The sequence below is a fragment of the Artibeus jamaicensis genome, unplaced genomic scaffold (genome assembly GCF_021234435.1).
Source record: "Artibeus jamaicensis isolate MK-2021 breed Jamaican fruit bat unplaced genomic scaffold, CSHL_Jam_final contig_415, whole genome shotgun sequence".
NCBI classification, from domain to species: domain Eukaryota; kingdom Metazoa; phylum Chordata; class Mammalia; order Chiroptera; family Phyllostomidae; genus Artibeus; species Artibeus jamaicensis.
In genome coordinates, this window is record NW_026521823.1 from 20,494,584 (window position 1) to 20,510,253 (window position 15,670).

At 42.4% G+C, this 15,670-nt stretch overlaps 1 long non-coding RNA gene across 3 annotated transcripts in view; it reads right to left on the bottom strand.

Annotated features, from left to right (window-relative positions):
* The window catches only part of LOC119055117 (uncharacterized), a 138,684-nt gene extending 124,453 nt beyond the window's left edge, over positions 1–14,231 (bottom strand). For 2 of the 3 annotated variants that reach the window (XR_005083627.2, XR_008391647.1), the window contains exon 1: positions 14,113–14,231. This is a non-coding gene — a long non-coding RNA (uncharacterized LOC119055117). Of the gene's footprint in view, positions 1–14,050 lie in introns of all 3 variants that reach the window. The other variant, XR_008391648.1, reaches the window with a different exon arrangement.
* Between the last annotated feature and the right edge of the window lie 1,439 nt (positions 14,232–15,670).

Here is a 15,670-nt window from a genome sequence, read left to right on the forward strand (position 1 = left end):
GAGCCTCGTCACGTAAACTGAAAGGTCACAGGTTCCCGGTCAGGGCACATACCTGGGTTGCAGGTTCCATCCCCAGCTGGGGCATGTATGAGAGAAACCTATTGATGTTTCTCTCTCACACTGATGTTTCTCTCCCTCTCTTTCTCCCTCCTTTCCCCCTCTCTAAAATCAATTAAAAATTAGACATATGCAGTACATATACGTTCTATGCTATTTTTAATATCAGACCCTCTGTTTTGAATTTTGCCTATTTCTCTACCCATTTCAATGTCTGCTTTTGCTCTTAGCGAAGATGTGTTTATGCCATTTTATCTATTATCTAAGGAAATGCATAATTTGCAAAATAAACGATAAACTCATATTCATGTTTGAAGAATGCTATAAAAAAAATACAAGTTTCTTCTATACTGTAAGTATGTTTAAATGATAAAAGAAACAGAATGTCATCTGTATCAGCTAGGATGCTTGGAGCTGCAAATAACAGGAAAACAGAAACTGTGATTCACAGCAAGGATATATGGATTTCCTAAATTAATAAGGCTGTTGGCATCAGGATCGGAAGTTTAAATTGGTCATCAAGGAGCCAATATGTCTTCCTCTTTCTATTCTGCTAATTCTCAGAATAGCTCCCTCATGGTTACAAGGTTAGTTGCCAATATTCCAACAGATACAGAAGCAGAAACAAGAACATCCAGTGGAAGCAAAGTGTGTCTCTTCCTGTGGGACTCTGTTAATGTCAAAGAAACCGACCCAAGAAGCACCCAATAGATTTCCCTCTGCATCTCAGGGAGCAAAACGGGGCCAGGCAGCTCGTCCTCAATGAAATCCTGGTAAGGGAATGAAGATAAACATCATTGCTAGGTAATGGCTCGATGCCTGAAGGAAATTCCTGTTTTAACCAGAAAGGAGGTGTTTACCTTGACAAAAGGTAACAAAGTAGTGCACAATTGGTCACAAAAAGCACATAATTGGAGTTCATCTAGATTCAGCAGAAGAGGCGATCATTGTCAGTCACCTTGAGAGGTTTGGAAATATGATAAAAAGACCTACACATTAGGATTAAAACTATTCATTTACAAAAATTGTCTACCCTTCAATAATTTTATTAAACTTTGCAACTATAGTAATAGTACCATCAGTTCTTAATCATTCAGTTCTTATTTATGGGACAATATTATGGTCTTAAAATTAATTTTTTCAAACACTGTACCAGTGGATTTATTTAAATGTATAAGGTTATAATCAATTTTGAAATGTATATTTTCTTAGGATGTGTAGATAACAGAAGAATTACTTTCCCTTTGATTGTATGCTCTTAATTGCCAAAGCTTGTACCTGGTTCAAACAAAAGAGCAGAATGGGTTTCTAGAAACCTTCGTGCAACTGAAAGGCTTCCAAGACAGGAAATGCATTCTGGGATCAGATAAGCAGTTGACTTCATTAACCTGTCTAGTCACTACACTGAGAAGCAGTACATCACGCTTAAGAACACAGGATTTGGAATCACTTCTAGATTTGAATCTCAACCCCGTATCTCTTTCAGATTAGATGGTCTAACCTCTATAAGCCAAAATTTCTCCATCTTTAAAATGGGATCATTAAACCAACTGGATAGATTGTCATGAAAGTTGAATGAAATAATGTCTGTAAAACACAACACAATGTCTGTTAAACAGCAGTAATTGGTAGTTGTCAGTACAATTTAAGCTGTTCTAATAAACGTTTCCCAACCATGTCCCATTAACTGGTCTCCTCCAGCTGTCTTCCAGGGCTGTGCTGCAGGAAAAGACTGGGAGCTAAACTGCCATGCACTGCAGTGGCACTGATGTGGAAGTCTCTCGGGGACTCACTGCCCCACGTCACACTGGGTTCCCACAGGCCACACCTCTCTTGTGCCGGCCAGGAAGCAGAGGCAGGAAGCTACTTGACCGTCCCCTGCTAAACACCTATCATGACTAAACAGATCGCTCAGTCTTTGCCTCTTCATCCTTCTCCAGAGGGCCTGGACCTCCTTTTCACTGCACTGACCCACCAGCTGCATGCTGACCCTCCTGCACTTCGGTTGGGGTTTGCCCTTCCAACCCGATGCTCTTTATCCTTCCAAGCAGCTTCTACTCACTGGCCTGGGATGTGACAAATGCAAATGTGCCTGTGCCCTGCCCTGTCCTCCTTCTGCATCTGCCGGTGCTGAAAAAAATTAAACCTCAGGATATATTTCATTCTGTGATTTCCTAAGCTAGGGCAGTAATATCCTCATTCAACACTGAATAGGACAGAGACAAAAGACTTGAAAAGATGTTTATTTCATTAGCTTTTATTCAGCTTCACAACTGAGGTTTTGTAACTGATGGATATGCCCTTGTGGATCACCTTTACTCCACTTCAAAGGAATCTGAATCCAGGCGAGGTCCCTTCTTGATTGTAAATTCAACCAGATACATTGTGTTCACCCACCACAATCACGGGATTCTGCCTTAGGACCCGACTGAGCAGACTGCAAAGAGCACTCAACTCAGGCTTCAGATTACTTGTGGGACATAATCCCCTAACTAGATACAAGGTGACGGCATTTCCTGCTATGCTTTTGCCATGTGTGTTATACTGTTCTGTTTTGTTGGTTGTTGTTGCCCCAACCTTTTTCTAACTCTTTTAATAGAGCAGTATTAGTATATTTAATAGAGAAGTATAGTATATTCTGCGAAAGAGTCATTGTCACCCATTTTCTAAAGTGAAAAGTAATTTTGATTGTAAATACAAAGGTTAAATTCATCATCTTGAGATTCTATGACCTCAAGAATTATCCCCCTCCATCCCCAGACATTCTGACTCAAAGCATAGGCTTTCTAAGACACCATGCACTGAGCTAGAAGAGTAATCCATTTCAAAAGAATCATAATAGAAATAATAATGATCATATGAAGTCCTTTGAGAGCCTTTTGATGAAGGGCATAGTGAAAATCTGAAAAAGAATGCTATGGGCGGAATATGGAAGTTACCTTGGATAACATATATCGTAAGTTCTCACTTACCATCAGTAGGTTCTTGGAACTGTGGCAAAACGATGCACAAAGAAACCAATTTCACCACAGGCTAATTGCTATAAACAAGAGTTAAGTTTCTGTGCATCTCATCAACATTGTAATAAAACAATGTCAAAGAAATGACATCACGTGAGGACCTGGGGTACTTCAACTGGTCATAACTGGATCGGTGACTTTTTTCTGAACACTGGACAAGGAGATGCTTTTAAAAACTGAACTACAGTCCAGATGATGTAACTGAGTGGTGGTATCCCATACACAGATCATTGAAACATGAATAAAGCAGATTCTGCATAATGTGTTGTTAGAAACTTCGAATAATTGTGTTGTTAGAAACTTCGAATAATTGTGTTGTTGGAAATCAAATCAACCTTTTAAGGGTGAAGGCAGGCTTTTCCCTGGGGAAAAAAATTCCTACTGTCAGTTTTTTGGGAAGAAGCCCAACATAGAACCAAAATGAGAACTCACTGGAGCTTGGATTAGAATCAGGAAATTCCGAGCTCCTTTCTGTGAGTGTGGAGGTCAGTATGGTTAGGGATTCCAAGGTGAGAAGACGCACAGTGCATGTCTGCTGGAAGGACAGGCAAGGACAATAGCATGCTGGCCTCCAGCTCATGGAATCATTGTTAACAGACTCTCCTCTATGCCCACAACTTTGACGGTTGGGCCAAGTTACAGCCTGACCTCTACTGCCCACTAGAGGACAAGGGAGAGCTTGCTTTATGCTTGGACGCGGCTTTTCTAAAGAGAAGGGCAGTCTCCTCAGTTCGACCAGATCATTCCACGGAGTCAAGCTACAATGTAATCTTTCTTTTCCTATTCAACTGACCAACTGTTTGTTTAAACTTATTGTATTAACTGGCTCTTTTATAGAGCCAGTATAGATTCAGCCAGTGAGGCTCAAGAATGACAAGCAAGGGGACCCCTGAGAAATCTGAGTGTTCCTCGGGCTCTTCAAACCTCTTACACTCCTGGGAAAGATTCTCCCCTGAGCTATTAACTCTTCCTTCTGTCATATTTCTATCATTACTTGAGACAAATTTAAAGAAAGTTGATGAAATAACTATCTTTGATTTCCCAACAAGTCAATGTCAAAGAGAGAGGTCTAACCCTGAACCTGTGCTAAGAAACACCGTCCTGGTTAGGATTAAAGGTAAAGTTAGTATTTCACTCATTTTTCATATTTATTACCCCATTTTTCCTCTCAACATAAAATGTATTTGAAGATAACAAAATAAAGATATTCAACTTAGGTTTCCATCTTATCCAAAAATCTTCTATGGAAGAATTCATGCTTTCTATGTTTTTTCTTTTCATAAAATACGGTATATTTTTCAGTTTGCTTATGAACCTAATTTAGATTAGTAGAAGTTTATAGCCAACACAAAAGAATTAGATGGAATTAAATCTCTTGCTTGGAATGGTTCTATATGCTGGTTCTATATATTGTACATATGTTTTATTTCTCGTATCTCCTGGCCTACAAAAGCTTAAAAAAATGCATAGGCAAAATTAAATACAATGTAACCCAAAGGTTTTGGGCAAGAAGCCTTATTAATTTTCTACATATACACACAGCTTAGTCCTCAAAACATAATTATTTTAATAAACATATATAAATTGCAAAATAAAACCTAGTCAGCCGTTGAAATTCAGATGAGATTAGGAAAAGGGGCAATCCAATTATATACGTATATCAAAAAGTAAATCAGGCCAATTGTTTAGATGTTTGATACAAATAAGAGAAATGCCAGCTAACAATCCATGTAGCTTTAAATTGCTTCCTGCTGTGAGGGGCTGTGCTTTGCCACCGTAATTGTTCCGTGTTTTCCCGTCTAGAAGGAACAGCCATCAGAGACGAGTCTCTCTTTGTGTTTGCGGGGGATCAATTGCATTCCCCCTGCTCCATAAATAATTTCTCAGGAATAATGTGCCAGTGAATGGTACCTGCAGGCTAGAATTCCTGCTTGTGTAGCAAAGAACTGAAATCATCTTAAATCTTGGCATGGCAATATCTGTGATCTGATCAAGTTAAATTTTCTTAAATCTGAACCTCAGAAGTTAATCCCTTCTTGTTGTCCCAGGCAACAGTCAAAGTAGACTAAATCTACTTGAAAAATAACTAAATAAAAAATTAAAAATAAATAAATAAATAAAAGGGAAGTTTAGAGATATCGGGAAAAAAAGTAGACTAAATCATGTCTAACACCTTGACTGTTCAGAAAGTGAAGGAGATTTCTAAGGGATAACTCAAGTCTTTCTTTCTTGCATGTTGTATGCCCGTAATCGGCTTTACTTTTTGAAAAAGAAACCTTGTTTTGGTATAAAAATGATCACTTTGCTATCTGGGTTACATGTGTTGCAAATTTACCCCCTTTCCATTCTTTATTTGAAACAACTTGAAGTTTTTGTAATGGCTTCCATCATTCAACAAATAATTTTGAGAGCATAGTACTAACAGGCAATGTAGCAGGAAATGAAGAAACACACCAGAGAAGGTCCTTGCTCTCGTGCAGATCAGTCCACAGACAGGGAGATGGGCAGTAAATAAGTAAACAAATGAATAAAGAAGCCACTTTCAGCCCTGGATGGTATAGCTCAGTGGATTGAGCACGGGCCTGTGAACCAAAGGATCATTGTTTGATTCCCAGTCAGAACATATGCCTGGGTTGCAGGCCAGTTCCCAGCAGGGGATGCACGAGAGGCAACCATACATTGATGTTTCTCTCCCTCTCTCCTTCCCTTCCCCCTTTTTAAAAAAAAAAAAGAAGAAGAAGAAGAAGAAGAAGAAGAAGAAGAAGAAGAAGCCACTTTCAGGAAATAGAAAGTGCGACACACAGAACCAAGTGTGGTGGCAGAGGAGAGGTGGAGGAAGCGCATTCTTTAGTCTGAACTGCACAGCTAAGGTCTGCATGGTAAGGGAGCTGGCCTATGGAAGACAGAGAAGCTCAAGTGGCTCGTGAAAGTGGCTCATGCAGGAGGAGAGCAGATGGAAAGGCCCAGGGGTGGGAACCGGTGGGCAGTCTGCAGGGGTGGAGGGGTGAGGCGGCAGGAAGGCTGGCGTGCCTGGAAAATGGTGGGCAACTAAGACAGGAGACAGGAGGCCAGCAGGTTTCACAGTTCCCTTCAACCCCCAGGCCCACTGAAATCAGAGTGCCAACAGCACTGTCACTGTGGAAGGCAGCTGGTTACTGTTGGGATCGGAATTGTGTTCCCATCACCTTCCTTGCAAAATTCATATGTTGAAGTCTTAACTCCAATGTGACTCTTCAGAGACGGGCCTTTAAGGAGGTATCTAAGATTAAGTGAGGTCATGTTTGGGCCCTAATCTGATAGGATTTGTGTCCTCAAAAAAAAAAAGAAAAGAAAAGAAATAGAAGGAGACAAGAAAGATGTCTTTTTTTCTGCATTCAAACAACAACAAAAAAGGCAATGAAAAAAAACAAAACAAAAAGGCATCTGATCTGTCTGCAAGCCAAAAAAAGAGGCCCCACCAGAAATCGGCCCAGCTGGCACCTTGCTCGCGGACTCCAGCCTCCAGAACAGTGAGAAATTAAATTCAGTTGTGAGAGCCAGCCAGCCTGTGGCATTTCGTTGTTGTAGCCCGAACATAACTATACAGTTGCCATATCTCAAACTAAGTACTTTTCCCCCGTATTCCCCCCCTCCCTGGTATTTATCCAGAATCGCACTTGATTCACTTAGAAACAACTGGTTTTGGTAGCAAACAAGCCTTAGAGATCACCTTTGAAATCCACTTATTTTACAAATAAGGGAAGTTAAGATTTAAAATAAAAAGATTAAAGAGGCAAATCAAATGATTATTCCACAAGTCAAACCCCATGAGGCTGCAGGCTTATTACCAGCTACGCTACGTCTGAACCCTGTGCAGCCTATCTTCACAACAGCAACAAAACCACCAATTCAGTTCCAAACTAAACTGCATAATCACCTCTGCAATTAAAAAAAAAAATACCGAAAAATGTAAAAGTAATTACAGATTAAAAAATTGCATTAACTATGACCTATTACAGTTTCTATTTAATATATAGAAAATACAAATGTATCTGACAAATAGAGTTTGAACATTCAAGGAGAGAAAGATATCACAGCGAATCCAAATACAAATAGAAAAACTGTACGGGAAGACAGTTCTCCAAGATGAAGAAATCAAAATGAACACAACTTCAAGACATAATTTTATACTGTTAACAGAAACAATTTTAGACTACCTGGTGTTATTTTGGTGAAACTGATACACTGAATAAATTCTGGTGACGTTAACTAAACAACCCCTTCGAGGAAAACAAAACAACAGCATGTAGCAGAGACCCTAACGATATTTATATCACTTGTGTCAGATTACTATTTCTGAGAATTTCAGTGGAAGCAAAATGACAGAAGCATGCAGAAGTTCACTACAGAACTGTGATGTAAAAAAAAAAAAAACCTACCTACATCTTTAATAGTACCAAAATAGTTTAAGAAAATCATTATATACCAGAATGATAAAATGTTATATGGTCACTAAAGGTTACAACTAAGAATTTTTGAGGAAGTTGGAAATGATACAACATAATGATTGAAAACCTAAGTGCTGAAATCAGATAAACCAAGGGAAGAATTTATAGTTCTGTCCCTGCCACACACAAATTACACGGACTACACTTTCACAACTGTAAAATGGAGATAACAAGGTACCGGTGAACATTAATTGAATACTTGCTGTGTGCCAAGCAAGGTTCTAAATTAATTATAGCCTACCTTCATTATTCAGAGAGTCCGTACTTACTGCTATTCAATAACATTTATTTTTAACCCCAAATTCAATACTCCTGGCACCTCGAAGGCCATTTACGGACATGTGCAGGGCAGCAAAAATACAAGGAGCCTGAAATTTGCAGCTCAGCATTCTGGTCGGCTCTCGGGAGGACGCAGGCAGAGGATGGGGACGGTAGGGGGCAGTGTGAGGCGGCTGCAGAAGCTCCCTCTGGGGAGTCCGTGGGAGGGCATTTGAGTCACCAGCAATCGCAGCTGTTCAGTGGGGTGGCCTTAGGAGAAGTCAAAGCAAACCACTCACACCTGTTCTTCATTTTCTCTTTTGTAAAATAAACTAGAATCTACTAGGATGGAGCATTTTTAGGACTTAAGACTTCGATCCACCTGAGAGAAGTGGGCTGTGTGCCTACTTCCTCTAGGGGCCATAGTTCTGTATTTGCTAATTTAGCGTCCCCGTGATTTTGTAGAATCTTCTGTGCGTCGTGAGAATCGGATGTTTGTGTATTGACTCACTTAATCCTCACACAAATCCTCTGAAACAAAACAGAGATAAAAATGGGAGGAAACAGCTTCCTCCTTGAGACTGCCCTTAGGTAAAGGAAGAGGAGCAATTGGGGAAGCTGGCACCTGAGAGCTTGGGGGGGGGGGGGGTGCTCGGAAGGGGCTGTCACCCAGCTGCAGCCGCCGCCTCTGTGCACCTGAGGCTGGTCTGGGGAACGCAAAAGTAGCTGGAGGCCGGGGCTGCTGTAACTGCCACTGACTGCTGTGGCCGGACTGTCAAAAACAGAAAGAAGGAAAAAGAACAGTTTCTCCCAGCTTCTGTTTTTTCAACTTCCCATTGCCCTCCAGGCTTCCTGTTGGCAGAAACTGTAGGCAAACTGGCAAAGCAGTCTGGGAAACGTAATTTGCAAAGTCCCATCCCCAGAATCTCCGGGAAGAACGAAAAGGGAGGTATGGAGCTGAAAGATTTATGAGTACGTTTATTAGCATGGGTTCCTCAGAAACCAGAGCCCAAAGCAAAACCTTCTGTGGCTTTTCATTCCGCTCTTTTTAGAACCTTCAATCCCGGGAAACAAGAGTGAAGGAAAAGCAGAATGAAGCAGGAAAAGAGGGAGAGTAAAGAGCAGCGTTATCAAGCTGGGCACCCCTGGGTATCATGTGCACTGGTCGCTTCATCTCCTGCAACTCTCTGCCAAGAATCTTATCAACTCCTGGGTCTCAGAAGGAAGAGGAGTAGAATGGGTTTGCTTGCTCCTGTCCCTGCACTGGTCAATATTGGGTACATAGGTAAAAACATCCCGCGTTCCACACTGCCTGTGCAAGGGAGCCAAAAGGGCTCTGCAAAGTCTCATTCCTTGAGTGCAACCAGGAGAACTCAGAGCAGGAGGCAAGAGGTGGAAGATGTGGCATGAAAGGCACCATTTGCTTGCACACAAGTAAAATCAATTGCTCCACAGGCAGCTGGGTAGCGCCATACACATTTGGCTCCACAGGTGGAGACCAGGTGGCCAAAGGCCCAGAAAACATTTGAAACCAGGAGAACACAAGGCAGGACATGAGAAGCATCTGACAGAGTTATTGACAAAGAGTGGGTGTTCACACAGGTGTATGCACTGCCGCATCTGGGTGTATCCGACAGCAGGCAGGGTTCCAGGATTCATGTAACTCACAATCCAAATGAGATTTTTGTCTAGGACAAATGCTAAGACAGACGGTGCTCTGGGACAACTGTCCAAATTAGACTACAATTTGTTCAGTGCTCTGGACACGAGAATGTCTGATTTCTTTAGGTACAGCTAGAAGAACTACATAAAAATTAAATGTCTATTTAGAGGAAGGCCAAGAAAAAATTTTTATGGAAATATTTATCATTTTTTCTACAAAATTTTTAATTTTACTTTAACATTGAGCTTAAATTTGAAAAGTCATTGGGAAATTAAGTTTTGGAAATGATAGGCCACGCTTATGATATTATGTATTTACAGGCATCCTGCCGTGGGCATAATTTAGGAACTGTCCCTTCTCTCACCTCCTGGTGATCCTCTCTCTGCGCTCCCATTGTACTGAAGTTCTAGCTGTTTGTGAATCAGCTAAAGAGAAAATGATCATCTTTGTTCAGAGCATTCCTTCTGAGTACTTTCTCAAAACATTCACTTTTTCACCTTTGCTAATTATAACTAAGCACAAAGAATCCCAAGCAGACAGCTACATAGTAGAAAAACCATGTCTAATGTTAAAGGAAAAAATTATTCTTGCACCTGTTAAAAGGGTAATGAAGACTTTAGTTGGAACTACTGCAACAGGGGAGAGAGACTGGGCTCAACTCCAAATGCAATAAGTGGGGATTTATATCTAAGAAGTAAAGTGAGGGGCTGGTGGATGGAAAGTTACTAAAAGAGGACATCAAGGGAGATTTTGGCTAAGCCAATTTAACAGGATTCTTGTTGAGGGCAGGCCAGAGTGACCAAATATCAAGGGTGGAGATTGAGAGATTTCCTCAGATACGAAGGGTGAGCAGAAACCAAGAGTGGGAGGGTGGAGTTCTCTCCCAACTGACTCAGCAGGAATCCTGCTAAAACTTGACTTGGGATGGACAGATACAGAAACCCAGAGTCAAGGCCCAGTCAAGAGGAAGTCTTAGAGGAGCCTAACTATGAATTGGTCCATGAAATAATCCTCGTCACTAAGAAGGTATTATGGTAGGGACCCCCCCAGGGAGAACCCTCCCCCCCATGTGCTCCACAGCAGATACTGGGTCCTAGCATCAGCTTTCACCAAAGGGCTGAGAAATTATGGTAGTGTAACAGGGCACAGCCAGGAGAGGGGCCCCCCAAAAAATTATTTGGAATGGGGTCCAGAGCTCAGGGTGTCCAGGAAATATTAAGATGTCCTCACCCCCGCCCTTTCAGGGGGGAGAGACAAATGGAGCAAGGCCATTGAGAGTTGTTTTGCAGCTAACCTCTAGAATGGTCATTTAACATATCTATAACCTTTAACTGGTTTCATAGATATGTTAAATAGCTGTGGCCATGCTTTGAGCCAGGGAGAAGGGAGTGGCTTCTACCCAGGATGTAACTAGGGGCTGGTCCCTTGAGTTATAGCACCTGTGTGAGAGCTTGGAGTTGATTGGCTCCATGCCATGGGGCCATACCTGCCCAGACTAAGATGGCAGCTGAGTAAACTTGTAATAATACAGAAATACTGGCAGGTGCAACTGATTGTAGGAGGAGTCGGAACTGGGGCTGCAAAGGAGGATGGGCGTAGAGATTTAAACCCAAATGCGCAGCCCTGAAAGAGAGAACCATGCGCTTTTGGTCAGAGGGCAGACCCCTGCAGCCATCGAAAGGGAGAGCCACGTGGTTTCAGCAAAGTAAGGGTCCCCTCTTGGCCAGGTGAAGAGGGAGCCGTGCAGTTTTGGGCAGAGTGAGGACCCCCTCTTAGTGAGGTAAAAGGGAAAACCATGCAGCTTTGCCAGAATGGAGATCCCTGCAGCCAGGTGAAGAAGAAAGACAGGCGCTTTTGGCGAAGTGCGAACCCCTGCAGCTTTGATAGAAGAGGACCACACAGCTTTGGGGTGCCCCCTTTGGCGAGTGGCCTGGGAAGCAGGAGAGACTTTGACTGGAACTGGATACAAAGAACTCTTGCCAGTGGACCGTGAGAGGGTGCCACATGACTTTGGATTAACTGGAGATCCTGCCTGGACAGTCAACACAGCTGACAATACCGGCGGCCTAGAAAAATGGACGTGTGCTCTTTTCCTGACTTATGGTACCTGCAGTTGGGACAGCGGAAGAAGGGAGCACTGTGTGGCTGTAGGTGTATACCCAAAAGGACTTTGATATTTTTATGGGGACATCAGGTCACTATTTTAAGTCTGTACAGCTCTAAATAAACACTTAGTTTTCTTTTCACAAATCTCTAGCATTGAGAGATGTCTTTCCAATTGGCGGGGGACAGAAGAGCCCAGTAGGTATTAGATATTCTGTCCTTGGGAGGGGCCCCTATTGTTCTGTGGCAGTTTTTGGCATCCCTGGGTAGGCCAAGTATTGCCCCCCCTTGGACCTCTGTTCAGTAACAGTAGGAACCCCCATCTTTATTAATACCTTTCTGTCCTCAAGTTGTTCTTTTAAAGGACATAACTGGCCTTGCATTTTCACGGGCAGGTATTTCTGACATGATTTCAGAAAGTGCAATTCCCTTTTTAAGGAAAAGAGGGATGTGATGTGCAAGAGCGCTAATGGGTTTCAGCGGGAAGCCCATCACCCAGCATTTTGCCTGAATGGTCCTCAGCTGGACAGCACTCGCGAGCCGAGATACCCAGCTGTGGACAACTGTCTCCAGGCAGTGCCATCTGCTTCCATGGGAATCTCCCCAGGCATGCGGCTGGCAGCTTCGGCTTGGCCTTGAGGTCGGCCATGTGGGGAGACTGTTGCTGGGAGGCTGTCTGGCTTTTCTTAACACTCGGAAGCTCATTTCCTACCACTTACCAGGGTTAACATTTGATTAGATTTTCTATCTGTGAAGACAATAGTACACCGCTGAGTTCTCCTTAGCAGGAATTTAGCAAAAACTAAAACTGATCTCAATTGTACCTCATTACTGTTGGGAGAATTATGTTTCTTACTTATGACAGCCAGACACAGTGCTTCTCAAACATTGTGTTGCAGACCTCAAGTTTGCAGAAGAAAAGAATCCAAAAGTCAAAACCATTTAGAATGGAAGGGCAGATAAACTGCTTCCCAGACGAGGTAAAGCTAAAGGAACTCATCATCACCAAGCTGTTATTACATGAAACGTTAAAGGGACTTAAGAAAAAGAAGATCAAAACTATGAACATTAAAATGACAACAAACTCACAACTATGAACAACTGAATCTAAAAAAGACAAAAACTAAGCAAACAAACAGAACAGGAACAGAATGATAGGTATGGGGATCATTTGGAGGGTTATCAGCTGGGAAAGGATGGGAGAGAATGGGGGAAATGGTTCAGGGATCAAGAAGCATAATTGGTGGCAACAAAATAGACAAGGAGGTGTTAAGAATAATATAGGAAAAGGAGAAGCAAAAAAACTTACAGGCATGACTCATGGACATGAACTAAGGTGGGGGGATTGCTGGAAGGAAGGGCGGGGGTACTGGGGGAAGAGGGGCAAAAGGAAAAAAATTGGGACAATTGTAACAGCATATAATCAATAAATATACTTTAAAAAAAGATAATACTGTGCGTCACATCTCTTGAGAGATTCACTATGCAGTCAGTAGTAATGCCCCTGAGAAGTCCTATAGTTAAAACCAATCTCTCTAACGTGGTTTAACCCTGTTATTTCCCAAATGTAGGAGAACAGAATTTCCCTTTAATTCAGCTACATTGCAACCTGTAAGTTGTGTGACGTGCTCCCAGAAAAGAGACAATCAGAATGCAATGAGACACAATCAGTCATCAGAAGAGTGTAGTGTTCTTGAGAAGCTGGAGTGGACTGCATAAGGGAGGGTGAATGCCCTCCATTTTATTTTACCGTGTGTGCGTGTGGTTGTCAAAATACCACATGTATCCTAAGATGAGCAGAATTCATTTATTCTTCTTTTCCTCCATTCGACAAATAAGGACCATGCCCCAGCTGACCCCAGGTGCCAGGTGAAACCGAGCCAGCATCCCTCCCTTCTCAACAAAGCCCCCACCACCCCCAAGTTTTTTGCTTGCAAGAGACCAAACCCTTTACTTACATTAGCTAAATCAACTTCCTCAGACATAAATCTGGATCTCATGGCACTAGTCCCAGCTCTAGAATTACAAATCACATGTTGACACATACCTGGAGTTGTTTTTACAAACCTCCACTGTTTACAGAAGGGCTGACTCTCATTGGCCACCATCACGTCAATCCCCACACCAGCCGCAGGACTGATGCCCAGAACTCCTAAAACGTCTGTTACTCCAGCTCCAACCAATCAGAAGGTGCCCAAGAGCTGATCTTGCACTGACGACCCCTAACCCACTTTCACCCTTTAAAATCAACTGTCAGTGGGCAGATGGGGAGTTTGAGCTTTTCAGCTTTCTCATCCCCTTTCTCCTTGTGTATCACCACCTAAAAAGCGAATCTAATCTCTCTACTGCAATGCGCAGTTCCATAGGCTGATAAAAGTGATCCAGGCAACATTGCCCCGCTTACACGCAAACCAGAAAGATGCATGTTAGAGAAGTATTTATAATGAAATGCAGCAAATTACCTTAGTCGGGACTTGCCTCTGGGTATTTTCTCCGGAGGTCTCATTGATTAGCAAGTGCTTACCTGGTCTGGGGAACCTGTGAAGGCCTCTCACTAGGAAGCCCCTTCCAGCCCAAGGATCCAGCGAAGTCCATTACGTAATGACGCAGAACGTCCATCACATGGTGGTGACGCAAACAAGGGCGGGGGCCCTGGAGGGAGAGATTAAAGACAAGAGCAGGTCAGGAGTGCTCTTTTGGAGTCAAAACACAAAACTCCTGGCAACTCTACAAAATTCTGCACAATACTAGAACAGAGTATTTTAAGGCCAGAAACCATTTCAAATAGCTATTTATCCCCTTAATCACCCAATTGTGTCGGGCACACAGTGGACACATTGTGAATTTTAAACAAAATATCGGACTGTACCTCACAGAGGTACTAGTAATAACATCATAGTCACATGACAGGCATTCAGTAACTGTTTAGAGGGGGAATGAAAGAAACATTTCATTTTTATACATCAAGGGTCACTCACAGTTTTGCAATTTTAAGAAGTTTAAAATAAGAGACATACCTCAGATTATTTTTAAAAATTGAGAAAGAAAAGAAAATAGTGTTTGTTGAGCCTCTTGTTCGCCAAGCAATTTTTTTACTGTGCGCGCTCCCAGAAGGCAGTGGAGAGCTTTTGCAGACTGCCCTCAGTAACCCCTGCCCTCTGTAACCCCGTACTTGGCGCTGTGCTAGTACTAGTAAGGACAGAGTAAACGTTTGCTGAATGGAGGAAAAGGAGAATAAATGAATTTTGTCCGCCTCATAATTTAACTCTCAAGGTAAACCCACAAGGAAGACACCACATTCCCAAAACATTATCAGGCAAATATTGCTTATACCTTTCCCAAGAAACCAGGTCTTTGAGAGGCAGGTGTGTGATAATCAAGCCAGTACTCCTCTTATTCCAAACCATGGCTTAGCTGATGGTTTATTTCACACTGCTGTTCTTTCACCTGCTGTTCTACGTGAGTAGAATGCTAATAAGCACATCCCGCTCACCTTGTCAGATGTAGTTCCCAATCACTAGGTAACGATTCGGATTCTTGGCAAGGGTACATAGGATTCTAGGTTGCATGGGTGCGGCATGCTGGCCTCCATAGTTAATCAGGAAAGTGTATCTCCTCTTTGTGCCAGGCCTTATGTAGTGCCCCTCGCTTTCTTCTGCTGAGCTGGGGACTCAGACAGGCTCAGTGCCCACATCGGTGACTTTTTCTCCTTCCCTGGCCATGCCCACCCCTAACCCCTTTAACAGCCCTGACTCTCCTTATATGCGTGAGTGTACACAGACATGCACATTGTCCTTCTGAGCTGCTGTATCGTAGGCAAGTACTTCACATACCTTGACTCGACATCTTAAAATAGGGGAATAGTAAAGCACAAAAATAAAAGCCACCCAGCAAATAAGTACAGCAGGTATCCTGCTGTACTGCTAGTTCATTCTTTTGGTTTTAACGTAAAGGCCCCTTGACCACATTTACTTTTTTTTATTGAATTTATTGGGGTTACATTGGTTAATGAAATTATATTACTTTTAAGTGTACAATACGATAATACATCATCTGTATATTGTATGAAGTGTTCACCATCT